Source organism: Podarcis muralis, chromosome 14, assembly GCF_964188315.1.
Source record: "Podarcis muralis chromosome 14, rPodMur119.hap1.1, whole genome shotgun sequence".
Taxonomy (NCBI): domain Eukaryota; kingdom Metazoa; phylum Chordata; class Lepidosauria; order Squamata; family Lacertidae; genus Podarcis; species Podarcis muralis.
Window position 1 is genome coordinate 23,505,384 of NC_135668.1, and position 21,168 is coordinate 23,526,551.

Sequence of the window (21,168 nt, forward strand, 5' to 3'; positions counted from 1 at the left end):
GTCCCGCCGGGTGCGCGAGGCTTGGGGCGGCAGCCTGTCACCCGAAGCACGGGGAGCCCTCCGGAGAGCTCCCCTTGCTTTGGGCGAGTGCCTGCAAGCCTCGCGCGCCCGGCAGGAGGTCCCGCCGGGTGCGCGAGGCTTGGGGCGGCAGCCTGTCACCCGAAGCACGGGGAGCCCTCCGGAGGGCTTCCCCTGCTTCGGGCGAGTGTCTGCAAGCCTCGCGCACCCGGCAGGAGGTCCCACCGGGTGCGCGAGGCTTGGGGCGGCAGCCTGTCGCCCGAAGCACGGGGAGCCCTTCGGAGAGCTCCCCTTGCTTTGGGCGAGAAGTCTCTGCTGCCCCGGGCGATCTTAAAATGTTGGCGGGCGGGAGCGAAGCGTTCGCTCCCGCCCCCCAGCATTTTAAAATCTCCCCGGGACAGCAGAGACTTCGCTCCCGCCCGCCAGCATTTTAAAATCGCCCCGGGACAGCAGGGGCTTTTAAAATGCTGGCGGTCGGCAGCAAAGCCCTCCTGTCCCCGGAGCTTGCGGGGCGGGAGGTGGGAAGAAGGGCTTTTTTTCCCACCGCCAGCCTTCAGAACAGCCTTCTGAAGGCTGGCAGTGGGAAGAAAAGCCCTTGTCCCCCCCCCCCAGCCTTCAGAAGAGGTCGGGGAACAGACTGTCCCCGGACCTGGTCTGAAGGCGGTTTCCCTAGGAACGCATTAATTGATTTTCAATGCATTCCTATGGGAAACCGTGCATCGCAAGACGAAAAACTCGCAAGAAGAAAAAACTTGCGGAACGAATTAATTTCGTCTTGCGAGGCACCACTGTAACTTGCTGTGAAGCCATCTGGATCAAGCATTTGATTTCTTTTGGCATTAAGCAGGGCATGTGCATGTATGTGTGAAAATCTGTTCATGGAAAAACTTGGACATCTTCAAACAGCTTATTAGCAAACAACTTATATGGTGGCAATACATTGATGGCATCTTTATGGTTTAGACCAATGGTAAAAAGGGCCTTAGGACAATTAAAAAAAAACTACATCAATTCTATACACCTAACTATCAACTTAACCTTCAGTAGCAACACTGAAAATCCAGACATCCCTTACTTTGGATGTCCTTCTCACCATTAAGAACAACAAAATAATCACTAAACTCTGAAACAAACCCAGTAATGTCAAAAAATACCTATACCAAGAACGATGCTAAGCAAAACATTTTTTTTTAATTGTCTACAGCTTGGCTCTCAGAATCAAGCACACTTGCAACAACAAACAACAATATCTAAGAAGGATCAGCGAACACCTTCTGCCTAGAGGATATTCTCTTCTTGTAATTGATTTCTTTCTTGTAATTGTAATTGCAGCATCCACTAGGCCTCCATCCTGTCTAGAAAAAACCTCCTCCATCAAAGTAGGTGTCAATAAACAATGAACAACACGTCCTATTTGTGGTAGCTGGGAGACGCTAGATGGAAATCTATCACCTGGCGATCAGAGAACGCTACCCATTGTTGGCAAACTCTGAATGTCTTGCTGAAGCTGTCAACAAGCCTCCTATTAAAGCAATTCACCAGCCTCCAAGTCTTCACAAACTATTACTGAGAGCTCTACTTCTGCCACCTATCAGTAATTCTAAATTTTGTCCTTGTAATTCCAATTCCTGTAAAACCTGTGGAGCTGGACAGGATAACACAGAAGGGAATTTTACATACTCCTCCTTAAACGGTAGGAGTGAGATAGAGTATTTATTATGTAATCACAAATGTGCCCCTTAACTAAGAATTTTGCAGTGTGGTGAGAGCCAGTGTGGTGTAGTGGTTAAGAGCGATAGTCTCGTAATCTGGGGAACCCGCTCCTCCACATGCAGCTGCTGGGTGACCTTGGGCCAGTCACACTTCTTTGAAGTCTCTCAGCCCCACTCACCTCACAGAGTGTTTGTTGTGGGGGAGGAAGGGAAAGGAGATTGTTAGCCGCTTTGAGACTCCTGAAGGGAAGTGAAAGGCGGGATATCAAATCCAAACTCTTCTTCTTCTTCTTCTTCAGTGGGAGACCAACTGGAGAGTGATCATCGGTCTTTGTGACAGGTTTTTAGGATATGATGAGAGGCAGCAAAGGAAGTACAGTCTGAAGTGGGATCTCAATATCCAGTTAAAAGTAGAGGAAGCTCTACTCAGTGAACAGATTATTAGAAATAGACTACTGTAGGGGTTGGCAACCTAAGGCCCATGGGCCACAAGCAGCCCATGGGGGTCATTTAACTGGCCCATGAGCCACCCCTGAACCAAGCTGCCCGCTTGGCAAGTCCCCATGCGCTGCGCTAAACTGGCACAGCACAGTGACTCACTTCCACGTCACCGTAAATCGTGTCTCCGCATGCGCAAAGGCTGCAAAACACATCTGCGCATGCGCATATGCCAGAAATCGCGTCTGCGCAGATGCAGACGCCAGAAATCGTGGGAGTGGGTGCAATCTGGCCTACAGAGGGATCTCTGCTGGAGTGAACCGGCCCAGGTGAGGTAAACCTTGCCGACCCCTGGACTACTGGGAACAGAGAACTATGATCCACAGCCCATCTATTTTAATATTGTGCAATATGCAGGTATTATTTATTCAAACAACTTGCCTTACAAGTCAAGCCATCATCCTATGTGATGGTTTGATGCAAACTGTACACAGGCAAGACATGATCTTTGCATACTGAGCAGGCAAGTTTGCTAAACCAGAGCTACTCCTTGGTTTCTGCTGCTAAGGTTACTCTTCAGTTGACATATGGGGTGGAAATCTGGGGCATTTTGGGACCTATTCATTTCTACGGTAGTACCCAATAGATTTATTTGTACATAACTGGTCTCCTACCAGGAACGCCCACAGCTCCTCTGTGGGGAAAAGCTGGAGTAATGCCAATTTTATATTTCATTTTCGGGGCAATTTTCTCTTATTTTTTAAAAATCAGATAAACAATAAATGAACTGGTTAAAATTGCGTATAATAGAGCAGTCTCAGTCATCCTCCACAAATACCTGGACAGCTAATAGTAAAAGAATGAGGACACATGGACTAGGCCCAGCGCCTTTTTTGCTGCTGAAATCCAACTTAGCCATTACAATATTAAAGTGTGGCTCCAATACCTGTTTACAGAACTGAACATGAATGCCATTACTTTATCCAGATTTTATGATACTTTCCCCACCTTAAACTCAAGCCGCAGGGAAGAGAAAATACTTGCCTGAAGTAAATCCACATTTTCTCTGCAAAGTACTTTCAGGCCCACATTTTCAGACTATGAAGCCAATTGCCTGGAAGGGAGATTTAAGAAAATCCCCAGAGATCAGTGTTTTTGCATATGCAGTAGCCCCTGGATAGAGGATGCCACACACTATATGTATACTGTAAACTGTATAAAATAACTAAGCAAAGATAGAGAAAACTTTAGTGGTGGCTGATGCCCTCAGTGGTATGGATAAGATTTAATATGGGTTTTCCAGTACAGATAGGTCTGTAATGTTTAATACAGCTAAATTCACAGTGAAGGCTACCCAACTTAGACAAGGTCATGTGGCCTCTCTTGGGAACTAATATTTTTCTTTTTAAGTATGTCTTATTTATTGTATAGGTCAAGAATTTACTGTTATGCATAATTATTATGAATAATTTATGCTCATGTTTCTTTTTGGGTAACATCTGTATTTGGTTGCCTTTTTAATCAAATTGGTTCTGTATCACCTGTGTGTATTTCATGGAGGCAGTTACCTTCAATAGCACAAGGATAGGTAGGACACAGTACATCACCTGCCAGTCCTGCAATCTCTGTTAAGGGATCCCTGACCATTAGGTCCAGTCGTGACTGACTCTGGGGTTGCAGCGCTCATCTCACTTTACTGGCCGAGGGAGCCGGCGTACAGCTTCCGGGTCATGTGGCCTGGCATGACTAAGCCACTTCTGGCGAACCAGAGCAGTGCACGGCCGTTTAAATCCCCGCTGGAGTGGTACGTATTTATCTACTTGCACTTTGACGTGCTTTCGAACTGCTAGGTTGGCAGGAGCAGGGACCGAGCAACAGGAGCTCACCCCGCCGCAGGGATTCGAACCGCCGACCTTCTGATCGGCAAGTCCTAGGCTCTGTAGTTTAACCCACAGCGCCACCCGTGTTACCAAGTACAAAAACCAGGATGTCATATTCAGTATGCAGGTATAACTACAACTGACCTTTGCAAACACTTTACAAACCACAAATGTGCAATTTTATTCAATTAAGTGGAACAACCAATTGATAAAACATTTTAGTTCTGAGAATCATATTCTGTCTGATGTATCAATAACTACAACAGAGTTATCAACTGAACGTACAATGTTAGCAAAGAAAAGAAACTTCTGGTTGTGCACAATGGACACAGTATTACCACACTATTTCAACCTGGATGATAGTACCAATATCAGTTAGCTTCAGCAAATGAAGTCCCTCTGAACATTGCATCTTCAAAACTCTGTAATTGCCACTTTGGCAACAGTACCCTCTTGTTTTTATCAGAGCAGTTGACAAAGGCTGGAGCTGAAATGTTTTGCCACATCAATGAAATCTGTCTTGTTATTCATAAATATATATGCCTTCTAACATTTCTTTTTCTGAAAGTATTCCATGCCAACCTTCAATTGTTGCATCGTGGCGTCTTAATTATTTTTAATAATTGTGGCTTCTTAGTTTATATGCAATAATTAGACTACTTTCTCTTTGTTTTGTTTAACACAATGCCCCAACACCTTGCTATCCTAATTCCTCTAATGCTTCTCCCAATGATTTTCTGTGCTGTGATACCATACACAAAGAACAAGCAACCACATGGGTAAGGTCCATGCTAATAATCACTACCCTACTATCCCAGCAGGGTGACAAAAGGGTAGAAAGATTCATGGAATTGGAGCACCAATATTGGAGGAGCCATTCACGGACACTTGCGAGCAGTACAGGAATCACAGCATAGGGAAGCAGCTTCCAACTCCCATGGGTACATGTGAATGAGGTCAAGGTCACCTTTGCTACTTGTTTCAAAGGTTGCAATAAAGACAACAGCTCTGGCAGCTTAGAAGAACAGAACACCCATAAATCTGAATCTATTTCATCCAAATGCATGAAGTAAACTGGAAAGAGGGTGGGTGTACAAATGAAGATTTGGGGGGGATGACTGAAGGGGGATTGACTATCCAATATCCTTTTATTTTCAGTTAAAACTTCAGTTTTTGCACAAGTTTAGACTTCAACAGTGATGGTGTGACCACAGTTCAACCTACATCAGAAAATCAGAAGAATTCTAAGAGAAATTCCCTCATCTGTATCCTAAGAAGCCCCAGTGCTCTGAACATTTGTGACATGCCTTCCATTAATCTTCAAGCAATGTAACATGACCAAAAATGAAACAAATGAAATCGGGAGAACTAGGCTTTCAGCTGTCACATTCACCAGAATTGACAGCCACTATAGGCTGAACGTGACAAGTCATTGCCGTTTCAATTGCTGATATCCAACCAAGAAAATCCATACTTTCATTGTATCCTGTGAATATCCTTTGTGGCATCTATACCCACAAATAATTTATTCAGAACATTCCTATATAAAAATGTTCTTTATAAGTATCCACCAAAAATCATTACAAGGCTTTTGAACTCCAAATACAAATAGACAAAATCTAAGTGGCGGATTTACTGATCTTTAAGTGTAGCATGTTAAAAAAAGGAGCATTCGTTTTTTTAAAAAAACACAGAAGCGAGGGAAACAAAGCACATACTAACTTATTCAAGAATACTGTGGAAGAACTAATAATAATTTCAGTTCACTACATAGTGGGCGTAGGAATAAGACTTCCTTGGTGAGGCATTTGTTTTCAACTGTTGCTATATTTTACTCATTCATTGGATAGTATGCCAGATACAGTTCTAAATTAGACAGTCGTCCACATGCAGTACATTTCAGGAAGGCTTATTTAAGGAAAACTCAGGAAGCTGTAATATCTTGTAACAAGCCAGTTACAGTATGAGAACTGAAGATGAGATGAGAAAGAAAAAGTGGGTCAAGAATAGAGTTGCTATGGCCAAGTTTGTGGCACAGCCTACAGATATGAGACAATATACTATTAACCAAACAGCTGTTTGTTAGGCTTCAATTCAAGCTGTTTTTCCTCAGTGGCATAGCGTGGGTTGTCAGCACCCGGGGCAAGGCAAGTAATTTGCGCCCCCTAACCCATGGATTTGCGCCCCCTAACCTGTGGATTTGCCCTAACCCCAGATGTTGCGCCCGGTGCGGCCGGCCCCCCCTGCACCCCCCACGCTACGCCACTGTTTTTCCTGCATTGTACTAGTAAACCTATTTAAATAGTTATATTGTTTGATGCATTTCTCCTGAGCTAGTAGTTTGATGCACTTTCCCTGAACCAGTAAGGTGTAATTTTAATGTAAAGTACTTACTTTACATCACACAGTTCACTTCAAGAGCACAATAAGCACATGTGCACACCTTTTTTTTTTTTAAAGAAGGTTGAGCACACGAATGCAGTGATGTACATGACTAATTAGCTCCAGGCAATTTGCTCTTCAGCACGAGGTTGATCCCCAGAGCACAGAGTTCTACCTCCTCTTTGATCCCACTAATCCCTGTACACTGGAAACTCCCACACTCATTTTCAAAGCCAAAAGGTCAGGCAGCAACACATATGATGTCACAGCACTTTGACAGTTGCAGAGGAACAAACTTCTTCCACATGGCAATGAATTCCAACAATTTGTTCAAGAGCACATTGTATCCATATGAACATTCATAAGTGACAACTGCTGCGGGGCTGGATCGAGCTGTTCTTTACCAGTATTTCCAGCAGATAAGGCCAGCAGATAAGTAAGCATAGGACTCGTTTGCACTTAACGCTAAACCACGGAACATGCTGAAAGAAGCCCAAGCACTCCCCTCTTTTTTCCTGCATGATAAGGAGAACACCTACTACTGTAGTATTTCATTTCAGTTTCCAGAAATACTAGCCTGCTATGTTCAAACCAGAAAACGGGTTAAAATTGGGGTAGGCAACATGGTGCCCTCCAGGTGTTGCTGGACTTTAATTTCTGCCATTGACCCATGCTGGCTGGAGCTGTTGGGAGTTGTAGCCTAATTGTATCTGGAGTTCACTATCCACACTGACTACCCTTGGTTTAAAACAAACACTAATCGATTTCTAAACAAGTCAAGTTCAAAGCATGACAATTGCAAACCAACTAATTTGGCTTTGGTTCATACATAATGAAACCTGAGGATCTGCAGAAAGTGAGACTATAGAATTCCTCCCACTGTAACCTTGGGCTCATTCCAGCTTGTGCACATAACACTGAAGTTTAGCACTATAGGCACGAGCTGGAACAAACCCAAGCATTAAGTGCAAACCAACTCATTCAACATGCATTAGTATTAAATCATATTCTGCTTAATAAATTTACATTCAAACATACAGAAAGTTGAGTGTATCAGCATCTAGTCCCCTCATACATGCATTGAACAACTACATGTACACATACTAGCCACCAAGTTATGACCTAGTGAATCAAAAGTGAATGTTCCAGAAACAGTATATATTTCTGTTAAAAGAAAACCTTTTGGCAAAGTAAACTCAAGACATTTGAATTGTTGGTATCAGTCAGCACATGAAAACATTTTTATTAATTATTATTATTATTTGTTGTTGAACTAGATGTGATTAACATATTGCTCCTAACGATTTGTTGAATAAAACAGAATCTCTAAATGGAACAAGATTATTGCAGTGGCTTTTTTTTTAAGTATGTGAGCTGCAAATATTGGAGGCTTGTGCAAGAAAAATTAATTTGAGCTTTTAAATCTCTAAGTTTAAATCCATGTTATGGCAAGTATCACAACTTTGGGCCACTTTGCTCCAGATGTGAGCTACACTACCTTCTAAATGGTTATCTGCACAATCATATGTGATCATAAAGCTAGGTAATCACAACATGCAGGGGTTGGGTGAAAACTATGATTGAAGATAAGGATCTGATCAAAGTCTAAAGAAATCTTCCCATGTATTTTCTGTCTGAACTCCCATATCTTCAAGACTTAAAGAAAGTCTCTGAAGAATAATTTAATCCTTCACAATGTGGAGGTTTTCAATCTTGTTCTGTAAATGCCCATACAGTACTAAGAGAGATGAAAAGTATACATTTCTGGGTATTTTACAGGGCCCTTCATATTTGAGATGTACAGATAGAATATCCAAAGCTACGGTATCATAAAACTATTTCTGAAATTAAAAGATAGACCCTGGAAATTCCATTCTTTACAGGTACGGTAAATAAGGGAAGTGTAGATTAAAACTTGGCCATTTTCTTGAAACACTTAATTGGGCTTAAGATTTACAAGCACTGATAACCACTTTGGGGGGGCCCTTTTGAGGTCCAGGAGGCAGAATATATTTGTATACAAATATATGAGAGTTAAAAAGTTTATGGCATTTCTTGCCAACCTCAATATTCAGCAAGTTTCAAATACCCTTGGATTTGTATCACGCTTTCCTTCTACAGAGATAGCATTGCATACCTCACTAAAATAAAATAAAAAAGTTGAAAATAAATGTTTTGTAACAAATTGTCATCTATCAATGCGTAGTTTATCATCTACCACAACCAGAAGAAAATATAGGCAATTGTTACATACTACTAAATATGCATGCCCTTCAGCTCAAGATGGCATTCTCTTGTTTCCTCAACTACTGAGTAAGATGACAGTCTAACCAGACTGTGTATAATTTTGGCCAAGTAGGATACAGAAATGTGAATCAAATATGTTCAATAATGTGCACACTAGCCCTCAAACACAGAAAACTAGTGATGAACAGTACACATTCTACTACCAATTCATTCACAGATTCAAATGAAGGTGACAATGTGGCAATCATTTAATAAGACACAGTGTTTCCTTTTGCAGTAAAGCATCAGTCTCTTTTCTCACAGCATTATTCTATACAGTCATACCTCATGTTACAGATGCTTCAGGTTACGTGTTTTCAGGTTGCAGAATGCGGGAAACCCGGAAGTACCGGAATCGGTTACTTCCGGGTTTTGCCGCTCGCGCATGCGCAAAAGCACTTAATCGCACCAGTGCCTGTGCAGACGTGGCACTTCAGGATGTGAACGCTGCAGGTTGCAAATGTGTCTCTGTCACGGATTATGTCCGCAACCCGAGGTTCCACTGTATTTTGAAAGCTTACATAGGAGCAACAACCAATGTGACTCCTGAACAAACCCCATTCACTGAAAGATCTTAAGCTAAACTTTCATATTAAGTCTCTTACAGGATGTTTAACAACAAATATGGCTGCTTCGAAAGAATGGTTCTATTGAAAGCAGTGTTAAATTTCATACCAGAATCTCATAGAATCATAGAATTGTAGAGTTGGAAGGGCCCCAAGGACTATCCTGCCCCCTGAAAAGCAGGAAATTTTACAAAATTATATCAGTCATCTAAATTTGCTAAGACCTTATATACATACACCCCATAACATCTCACTACCTTGCATTTCCAGATGCTACCTCTCCCTTCTCTCCCCAAATAACTTCACCCAACACAGGAGATACATTACGACAGCAGTGATTAGGTACTTGTGCATTGCTAACCCTTTCAGTGATTCCAGTGGACAATAACCCAAACTTCAGAGAAACGGTAAACTTTGCAGAATTGTTTGCAAAAATTGTTTCCTCCACTTCAACTGACATTATATTCAAGACACTTTAAGAAGCTAATTTAGACCATAATATTATGATTGATTGCATGATAATAATCCTATAGATTGTCATACCCTACAATCTGTTAGCATTGTGATCCAGAGAAGATGCAATGCAATGGATGCATCTGAAATAAATGAATAAACCCTTTTTTATTCTTTCCCCAAGGCTTTGGGAGGACAGGTGCTACTTGAAAAGAAAAAAGAATATTGTTGCAACTATGGAAAACTAAATTCTCCCTTTTAGTCCTAGAGTTTCAAGAGGAAAAAAATGTGCGAGGATAAACATCAGTGACAAGGCCTTGCAACTCACTCACACAGTTCTTTATACTAGTAAGCAACAAAGACAATCAGTCACACACTCAAAGGGAAGAATGTCTACCAACATGTCATTAGAACATTAACAAGGACAAAATACTCGCTTAACACTTTGATTCCCTTATCAACAGCAGGGTTCCTATATAAACAGGAAAAGAGTGTTGGAAAAGTCTAACTTTATAAGCTGAGCTAACCTCTAATGGGCTTCCTCAAATGGAAGTGCTGTTTTAGATGAGACAGAAAAAACTCAATTCCTTTGTAATCTTTATTTCTTCACTGGCAGTCAAAAGAAAGCTTAAAAATATTATGCATTTTTGGCGTGCAATTTTTTTTACTGAAGTCTGCTAACAACACACAACACAACACCTTTCCAGTATCAAATTATCTGGCAAACAACAGAAACTGTTTCAATGGACATCTTCCCTGCTGCCCCTTCCAAAACAGGTACATGTATTGATCTTACAGAATACGGAGAAGCATTTCCAGCCAAAACCTGCCATTTATCAAGGAGGGTTCTCACAACTCTAAGCAAAACAAAAACAGAGGAAAACAAATGTATCCACTTCTCTACTCACCACAGACAAGACTGTCATCCCTTCCATTACGTTAGTTAGCTCTTAAAGGCCTGTCTGGACCCTAAACAAACACCAATCGCTTTCCCTAACCTGCTTCCCATATTCTCCACCCACCCATTAAGAATCCTGTGTCAGATTCATAAAATGAGGGTACAGTTTTACCCCAAAAATGAAACATCCCTAAATTCAATTCCCCTCATCTCCACATACCAACCCACCATTTCTTAAAAAGAGGGAAATGGAGAAAGCGTAACTTCCAAAATCTCTTGCTCTCACACTCATCCACGTCAATGCATAAATTACTCTTATCAACCTCTCAGACCACAGCTAAGGGGAACAGTGGAAGAAAATGGGACAAAAAAAGATATCTCTAGGAGACAATGTGAGCGAATTAATAGTCTATGAGAGGGAACATGAATCTGTCAACCAGAAGCCTGCCTACATCCTTCCTTCCTTCCTCCCCCCCATCAATGTTTCTTGTGTACAAGTCTAAGTAGAAGGAGGGGGTAGATTTTCTTTTGCACACACTCATTCCCCTAAAGTCTCTCTTATTCCATAACTCCTCCCCCTTAAACAAATAATAACCAAGCATGCCTTTTTTGATGTCTTAATACACTGCGAGTCCGGATACGGACAGAAAAAGCAGAAAATAGATATGAAAAACATTTATTCCAATCCCCTGAAAATCAATGGGGAAAGGACCCAGAGATTTGGGAGGGGGAGAGAAGAGAGAAAGAAGAGGGGAGAAAGCAACACAATCTTTTAACGCAGGCACCACAAACCACTTCAGCTATTATTTTATCTTATTATGACCCAAACTTAGCTCTCCAAAAAGTGCCTCTTCCCAATCTTGAAACAGATGCATAACCACCACAAAGTATTATGTCTTATTGTGTGTACGTGTCTGGTGTTTATATATATATAATCATGTAATTTTTATTTGACTGTGGCATTAACTTAAGCATGTGTGTCTGTAAAAAAAATCCATATATACATGCATGTATATCTGTATATGTACACAGACAATACGTTCAGATATTTGTGTTTTATACACACACACACACATTTTGCTTACAGCCATGATCAAATCAGAATATACATAAACATTTCACACACAAGTGCATATACATACTAGGGTATACACACACACACAAATATAGCCAAACATGTGCATTTCTGCTTCCCAGACTATATATGCGTGCATCTTTGCTACCTATTATTTTCATGCAAATACTACAAAAACTTTAATTTCCCCCTTTCACCGCCTAGCCTCATCCTCTCACCCCAAAGTGCAACTATTTGAGCTAGACGGGTATACGGAGACACACACACAAACACATGTGTGCATTTTTTTTTTACTGCTCAGAGACTGTATGTGCATTTTAGCTACCAATTATCATCATTGTCATCACACAGATACTACAGAAACTTTTGATTTTCCTCACCTGCTCACCCCAAATTGCAACTGTTTGAGGTAGGAGCGGGGGGGGGGAGATGGTGGCAAAGGAGTTGGAGGGGGGGGGAGAAGCAGAAAGAGGGAGGAACCTTCTCCCTCATTTTCTCTCATATTATGCCCCCCTGAACCCCTTAACTCCATCACCTTCCTAACTTGGGGTAAGGACTTGAGGGGTAAAATATATCGCATCCCCCCCCCCCACAACTCCTTGGCCACCTTCTCCTCCAACAGCCCCCCCCTTTTGCCGCTCCCCCACCCCATAAATGAGCACCCGCGCCCACCCTCTTCGCTCACCCGTTTGCCTCTTTCCTTCCTCTCTCGCCGCCGCCGCCTCCTCCTTCTTCTTCCTCCGCTGCTCCTGCCGCCGCCTCCCTAACTGACGCTCCTCCGGAGACACTGACACCGGCGCACGGATATCCACGGGGCGCTATTTTTAGGCAACACGGCCAAGGTGCTGCCGGAACTACTTCCACTCTTCCCCCCACCCCACCCCCGCCCACTCCCCTTCAAGCCTCTCTAGGCGGGCAATATACGGGCCACACACACCCTTCGCTCTCGTCTTCCTCCGCCGCTTGACACAGCCGCCGTCCCGCTTCCCGGGCCGGTTAAGTCAGCGACAGGACCCGCGGGTGCTCGAAAAGCCCGGCGCGCGTCCCTAGGCTCTCTTTGGCTCACTTCTTTTCCTCTCAGAGAGCCGCCGGCCGCGAGGACTATGTTTCGCTTAGCAGTAGGGGAGCGGTTCGGCCTCTTACGTTCTTCACACCGTCAGGACCCCGATGCCACGAGGTGATTGGGCGGAGGGCGGGAGAAAAGGCTGTCAAGGTCCAACCAATGGACGGGGGAAGCTGCCGGCCAATCAGCGAAATGTTAGTAGGCGGATACCTCTGCCTCTGTTTGACAGAGTGGCGGCTCCAATCAGGGCGCGATACACAGGATAACAAATGACCAATCGGAACTGGGAAGCGCCGTGGCGCTGTTCCGAGCGGTCCTTGACAGGGTGTAGAGAGTGTAAAGAGATGCACGCATGCGCTCGGAGCGTCCTCGCTGGCTTCTTTTTTCCTCCAGGGAGCAAGTGACGCATAGATAAGGGAGGGGAGCGGGGCGCATGCGCAGATGGAATGATTCCCTCCAGTTTACCTCGGCGAGGATTGGTCGGATTTGGAATAGTCTGAGCTTTCAGCCTCCGTCGCTAGACAAGATCAGTATACGAGACTTTATCCTCCGCGACCCAAAAAAGCAGACGCGCCACGCGACGCATAATATTTTCACACGCGCGCGAGACACAAGCCTGGAGACACGCGAAATATGCGTTGTGACAGGAGAAGTGTGATTGGTTGAAAATCACGTCAATCACGTCGCTCCTTGCAAAGGGGGAAAACACTTTTCCTCACGCAATTTCTAATGTAATGTAAAAATGTCACTTGTTCTGTTCTCAATAAAACCAGCTTATTTTTCTACTTCACTTTTAAAGCTCGTGGATAATTTTACCACTAGTTATAGTTTGTTTGGCTCTATAAATTATTTGTGTTTTTTTTTAAAAAATCAAATTGTGTTTGTTGGTTTGTTTTTTGAAACCAACACTTTTCACCCAAACAGGACACTTAAGAGAACAATAAAACTGTTAAGCAACAAATCGTTTTAGGTAGACCGTTTGGATGTGTCCCTGCCCTTATTAAGCAGTATATAGTTCTAATTAAATAAATAAAGCAGTGCAGGACTTAATTTTGTGAGGGAGATGCATACTCGCTGCAATCTTTTATTGACCCATTTATGCTCAGAGCTCTGACCCTTAGAGCAATGGTGAGGAACCTATGGGCCCCCAGATATTCTTCAACTACAGTTCCCATCATCCCTTTCCATTAACCTTGGCTGATGGGAGCTGCAATCTAATGACAGAGTCCATAATTTGTTGAAGCTTCCTTAGTGTTATGGCCTGAGTTGTATTGCCTTAGGCTTTGAGTATTGCCCTTGAGTTCTAGCACTCTATTTTAGGGGCTCCTCTGAATAAAGTTTCTTTATTCAGAGGAGTTTCTTCTTCTGCCTGTTATTGGATGCAGAAACATTACCAAGTCCAACAACATCTGGAGGCAGTTACAGATAGGTAGCCGTGGATAGGTAACATCTGGAGGGCCACAGATGTGCCTTCCCAGCTTTAGACCAGATTTGCCCAACTTGGGACTGCTCAGCCAGCCCATGACTGCCCTCAGGAAACCTCTATTTTTGTTGCCATCTGGAGAGCGAACCTAGACAACAACGTGGCCATCATTTTCATGCTCAATCACTGAAATAAAAAGTGGTGTGTGCGTTATTTTTAACAGTAAAATGAGCATGAGATAAAAAGCACTGAACTCTCTGAGCTCCAGCACCTTCACTCCCCAACCATTTTTCTGTTGTCCCAACTCTAATACCAGATAAGCAGTGGCTGAAGCAACGGGATAGGTAATGCAAGGAAGTGGAGAAGTTCTACCTTGAGATATAGGGAATGGTTTACATTAAAAGGTGACTCTTTCAAGCAATGACATCATATGAGATTGTGGGACAGGATTGGGGAGGCTGTGCCCCTCCATAGGTTGCTGGACTACAAAAGTAATGATAGTGAGGTTTAACTGTGGATTTGTCCACATTTTAGCTGGATAGCAATGTTTGAGAGGGCTCTCACGAGGACAGTGCTACTTAAATGGGAAGCTTAAATGGGAAGCACATTAAACGCAGCCTTGTATTCATAACTTTCATAGTCTTCCTATTCCCCCACAACAACAAAAATCCCAAGAATATATGTTCAGAAAAAATGAATTTCTGTTAACTATTTTTTAAAAATGCAGGGTTGAACTTTAGTGTTTGCCAAATGGTAAAGCAAATGGGAAATACTGGGCATATTTCACTTACCAAACGCCTTCAGGGTGTCCACTTGTGCACTGGGGCCTTCTCCCTCTCCTCCCACTGTATAGGGGGGTCAGGAGAACCCCTAGAATAGCACACAGGGGGATGGAAGGGGCAGATCTGTAGATAGAATATTTGTAATAGTGTGACGTTGACTTTCACCCACTGTCTCTAAAATATAATGTGCAAACAGTTTTCAATTCCAGTATGTTTAAAATCCTTGATATTGGTAAAAAGCACTACATATTAACCTTTAACATTATAACTTTTAATACAAGTTGTAGGCCAGGATACTCTCCATGTTTTTCAAATATAAACCCCTATCTCTTTAGATGTTTTGCTCATTCCTTTTAAAAATGGGTGTTAATGTTTCATTTTAAAAGTGAGTAAAACATTTCCAAAACATCTCCTGATTTTTATTAGCTATCTGTGGTTTTGCCCATTAAATATTAGCAATACAAAAGCTTTTGGCTGAAGACTCAGCTGGTGAGGAAAGTCTTGTCACGCTTCCCAACACATGTCATTTCAATTGATTCAAATACTTTTCTGACACAGAACAGAGTCAAAAGTACATGGGTTATGTGTCGTATTGAAGTTGCCTCCAGCACATGCATGCAAATATTATGCAAATTGGCCATGGCATTGTTTCAAGATGGTGCTCTATCATGGTGAACAAATATAAATCCCAGATTGCAGCCTCGTAGAAAGCTCAGGGTATACAGACTTGGTATATAAACCTCTTGGTGACCAGAACTATGAATAATGCATTTCCAAACACTGGATAATGTTCAGGTAGTCAGAAATAATCCTAAATTTATACAGTAATGGTGGCTCCATTTCTACCTGCATAGTCTATCTGCTGGCGGCATAGATCTCCTGTTGTTTGGGCCTCTTACTGATGTAGAGTATCTTAGCTGTCTCTGACAACAGGCGCTCCTGGCAATGTTTAAATCAGGGTATTTCCCATTCCTCTCAAATTGGAAGGAGCTCTAGGATTGTCTGAGTCATCCTCAGTGTATTAAAAGCTCAGCTTCAGCTAATGCTTAATGTGGGGTGTGCCCTGACATTGTAAAGGATGTAACAAGTAAGACTTATGCTGCAACATTGCAGCTTGCCTGCTCGCTGCTCCACGTACCCTGGAAGAGACGTTTTGTAGCTCTGTTCAGTTTTTCAAGGTGGGGGAGTTTCAGGAGTGTTAAAGGGAAAAAATGACCTTTTCTCTCCCCGCCACTTTGCCAGCCTTCCCTTGTTAGAGTCGCCAGTAAAAGACTAAAGGTAATGCGGGTGGCACTGTGGTCTAAACCACTGAGCCTCTTGGGTTTGCCAGTCGGAAGGTCAGTGGTTCAAATCCCCACAACGGAGTGAGCTACCGTTGCTCTGTCCCAGCTCCTGCCAACCTAGCTGTTCGAAAGCACGCCAGTGCAACTAGATAAATAGGTACCGCTGTGGCGGGAAAGTAAACAGCATTTCCATGCACTCTGGTTTCTGTCCAAGTGTTCCTTTGCGCCAGAAGCGGTTTAGTCATGCTGGCCACATGAGGCGGAAAGCTGTCTGTGGACAAACACTGACTCTCTTAGCCTGAAAGTGAGATGAACGCCGCAACCCCATAGTCGCCTTTGACTGGACTTAACCATCCAGGGGTCCTTTACCTTTACTTAGTATAAAACTATACTCCTTGAGTGGCAAAATTAGTGATTTCCTGGACATCCCAACATTTTCCAGAATACTGCAGCCGCAAGCAGACCTAGCCCGTGTCGGAAGTGTCATTTTTGCCAATTTCCCTCAGAAACAGCTCAAAAACATCTAATTTCCCTGCGATTTTGCTCAACAATTTTATGTCTGAATTTTCACTTTGTGAAATATGGCAACCCTACGCAAAATGTATAGAGTTTTTGCATGTTAATAAAAAGCATATATGATCTTCTAGTGCTATCCCTGTGCACATACTCATGCTGTTAATGAATTATTGAAAATGAGAGAGAACCATGTTTAGTGAAATATTTATTGTAGGCATTGCATTCAAATTACAGGTTCAGGAAGTACAGAAAAAAAACAAAAACACTCCCTGACCATTATAGTGTCACTTGCTCAAGCAGCACAGATGCCTTTCTAAACAAGCATTTTCACGCTTATCCAGAAGCACAGAAAGAAATCCTTTTGTTAACAAAAAGCAGATAGATCTGACTCAAGGGATACCCACCCAGTGTCATTCCTTGAGTTGTGCTCACAATGCTTATGAACACACCCATTGCCAGAGCATATGGACAGGGGAACAGGAAGGGCTGAGCAGAAGCATTGTGAATCTCTGCATTCCAACACAGAGTGATGCAAGGTTGTTTGGGGATCTTCTCTGTGGACACATCCTAGTTATGGAATTCTCTTTGCCCAACCCACAAATTGAGGTTTTGTTTAGGCTGAATGTTCTTAACCTGCACTCCACGGACCCCTGGGGGAGTCTGTGGATGGGCTTCAGGGGGGCCGAGAACTGGGCACAAAACAAATATAACACAATAAAATACACTATGTTCAAAATGTTGTGCTTGTGTTCATTTTTCTGAAGGCTGTCCACAGTTTTCATCAGATTCTTAAGGTGTCCTTGAATCCCCCCAAAAGTTAAGAACCACTGGTTTATGCAGGTTTTCTATTAATCTATAAAGGTTTTTATGCTGTGATATTTACATTATCTGCCGCATAATCCTCTTTTTATTTTATGTTGCTCCTTTTCCATTTCTGATTTTTATTTATCTGCTTATTAGCCACTTTGGGAACCATTAAATCAAAATGCTAAAAACACAGGTTTGCTTTAGGGATAAAGGCGAAATTATCTCTCTATATTTCTCATTTTAATGAAAAACTACCTAATTTGTGCTTCTTAAACCAATATCTGAACTGTATCATAATTATCCTTCAACAGTCACCCTGCACCAAAATTTGCAATGCAGTTCCCAATCAAACAAATTGTAGAAAAATGAGCCTCTTTGGGGAAAGTATGCATAAAAGTCCATATGTCCATATGTCAGTGAAAATAGCATACAAAAATGTATTGTATTACAGGAAATTTCTTGCAAAAATGTGTCTATTATTCAAAACTACATACATGTGCACTTTAGCAAAAAGTCACATTAAAATGTTAATTTTCATGAAGTGGTTTTTTAAAATTAAAAAATTTAAAAATTTAAAAATTTAAAAAAATCACAAATCACTGCAGAAATATCGAAAACTGAATGTAAGATTGGAAAAATGAGAAACTGGAAGAAACTAAAATTGACAGATTCATGTACACCTGCATTACATACAAACACTTCCCTAAGCTGAATGTTAGGTGAGTCTTTGGCCTTGTGACTGCTATCATAACAAGGCACTACAATAAAAAAATAATGCTTGCTTCCTCCCCCACCCGTATCCCTTGCAATGTTGACAAAATGTAAGTTAAACTTTACAAACTCCGCTTTATGAACTGCCTCATATTTCCATGCTGTTATATAGGGCATTCAATATTTCAATTGCCTTGGGAATATTTGCTTTTCCAAGATTTGTGGCCAAAGTACATAAGATTAGATCAGACACAGCTTGTATAAGAATGTTGTAATGGGGGTGGAGGATACATTTGCCAGACTGAAGTTACAGGTAAAAAGAAAGAAAGAAATTAAAAGCAAATCTCTTTCAAACACTTCCAAGTGCCGATTGCAGATTTGTTCTTCAGAGTCAGCTGCCACAGATGAGACTTTTAAAAATTTGTTTTCCCCTTTATTTCAGTCCTTAAATGTCAGGAGAAATATTTTGCACACTGTACCAGAGCAATCCTGTACCCAGGTTACACCAGCTGGTTGTTACAGGATTTGGCGGAGCCCGCAGCATGTTGGCAGGGTGCCAGATTCATTTCTGTGGCTGCCATGACGGATAATCTGGTCTGGAAGCTGTAGCTTGGGACTGGGGAGCCTCAGGACCAGGGGCCAGATATGACCCTCTAGGTCTCTGTCTCTCTCTTTCTGGCCTCTGGGGCTGTCTTCAGGCCACACCCCTTTCTCCTCAAGCCACACCCCTCACCAGCTCTCCTTCGAACTTTGCTTGAGCGTTTTTGCCTGGTTGGAATGTGTCCTTGAGCTCTGATCATAGAGAAGGAATGTGTGAAGATTAGCAGCAAGAAGTAGGAGGAATGGGAATGACAAGCTGGAATGAAAAGACACAAATGATGGCTTTTTGCTGTCTTTTGAATCCCATGCTGTCCTTAAGGAGGGGAAACACACCCTCACAGGATGTGAATGCTCTGCAATACCTCCATCTAGGTGCAGGTTATATATATGCATGAATAAAACTATATATCCTAAAGGCACCACAGTCTCCGCTGTGCCTCATTGTCTCCCAAAGGGAACACAGACCCTAGCAAAAATGGCAACCTCTGGAACCTCGCACCACTCATGGAGTTTGGGGTGGCATGAACACTATCTTTTGTCATATTTTGTATTGTTTTAAAAATGGTCCCCCCCCCGTTTGTATGGTATGCCTGAGATGTACAGGAACTCATAAATCGATAAAATGCATTGCAATAAAGAAACAGAATGCCTTCCCCATGAAAACGTAAGACAAGCTTCCTGGATCAGGCCAATGACCATCTAGTCCGGCATCCTTTGCAAAGGGTGGCCAACCCGATGCCTGTGGGGAGCTTGCAAGCTGGAAATGAGCGCAATGGCATTATGCCCACCTGCGATCCCCAGCAGATAGTCTTGTCTGGCACCCACTTTTATTGTCCCAGGTTTTTAAATTACAGCGGTACCTCGGGTTACATACGCTTCAGGTTACACACTCCGCTAACCCAGAAATAGTGCTTCAGGTTAAGAACTTTGCTTCAGGATAAGAACAGAAATCGTGCTCCGGAGGCGCGGCAGCAGCAGACGGTCCCATTAGCTAAAGTGGTGCTTCAGGTTAATAATAGTTTCAGGTTAAGAACAGACCTCCGGAATGAATTAAGTACTTAACCCGAGGTACCACTGTATGAGTTTTTTACTCCACTGAAGGTTTGATTTACGGCCTCCTTTTTATTTGCTTTCTGCTCCAGCTTTCTCTATGCCATTTTAGTTTCTGATATTTTTTTCCATTATGAATTTCTTGGATGGATTTTATTATTCTGTGATTATTATTGTATGTTAATGTCTTGTAAGTCATGCAGAAAACAATGTTATTGGGCATCATATAAACGCTCTATATGAATAAATAAATAAATAAAAATGAAAGAGGGAGAGGGAGAAAAATGCAGATCTCACTGGGATTCACACTCATCCGCTGGAGTTTTCGCACCATGCTGCTTATTAACATAAACCAACCGCTGGGTGTGTGGGTGTATGATTTTTTTAAATGAAAAATCAAGAAATTAAATTCTAATTGCTTCCCCATAAATGGCCCTAAGTATAAATAAACAATCTTTGCATATAAACCATGAGGGCCACCTTAGTAGATGAAGACCAGAGATGGAAAAGTGCTGCCACCTCAACGCTTTTAACTTTATTTTGCTATAGTTTTAAGAGGATGGAACCCTTTACAAGCCACCCTTTATTCCAGGTAAATTAACCTAGATTAAGCAATTGTGCCTGCCACTCTTTCTTTTTTTACAAACTATTTTGATATTTTATTATTTTGCAACATCTATAATGTTAATTTTTATTATTGCAAAAAAACAAACAAACACCAAACACACACACACACCAGCAATTAACATCCAGGGGGTTCAGAATCCTTTATATGCTTTTACTGTGATTTTGTTCTGAGGGGATAAAAGCAGTGGCAGCTGTTTTGGGCTGGTAGGGCAGAAGGCGAGGAGACCAACAGCAGGTGGCGACAGAGGTAATGACTGATGTTCTGTCCCCATCTTTAACCCTGCTGAATTGTTCAAGGGCCAAAACTGAGGCTAAGGAGGAGGAAGCTGACAGGCATTTCCAGCATCTGGAGAGGTTGTAAATAAGAAGGCAGACCAGTGGGGTTTGGTTGAAGACAGGCAGTGCCCCATTTGCCCCAATATACCAGCCTCTGTGGGCTAAAATATAGTTTGTTTGGAAGCGCTAATGAGCTAAAACTAAATTTAAATAGACTAGTACAGATTTGAATTGGTGACACTAACAATAAACTGGTTTGGTGTTGTTTTTTAATTAAAACGTCATGTCCATCTTAACAGTGCAATTTATTCAATTGTAGGGT

The 21,168-nt window shown here is 42.3% G+C and overlaps 1 protein-coding gene across 9 annotated transcripts in view; it reads right to left on the reverse strand.

Annotated features, from left to right (window-relative positions):
• The window catches only part of MEF2A (myocyte enhancer factor 2A), a 94,860-nt gene extending 81,991 nt beyond the window's left edge, over positions 1-12,869 (reverse strand). For 4 of the 9 annotated variants that reach the window (XM_028705216.2, XM_028705214.2, XM_028705212.2 and 1 more), the window contains exon 1: positions 12,394-12,580. The gene's annotated coding sequence lies outside the window, so the exon portion shown is untranslated. Of the gene's footprint in view, positions 1-12,393; positions 12,582-12,645 lie in introns of those variants that run through there. The other 5 variants (XM_028705213.2, XM_028705209.2, XM_028705210.2 and 2 more) reach the window with 3 other exon arrangements.
• Positions 12,870-21,168: the final 8,299 nt, after the last annotated feature.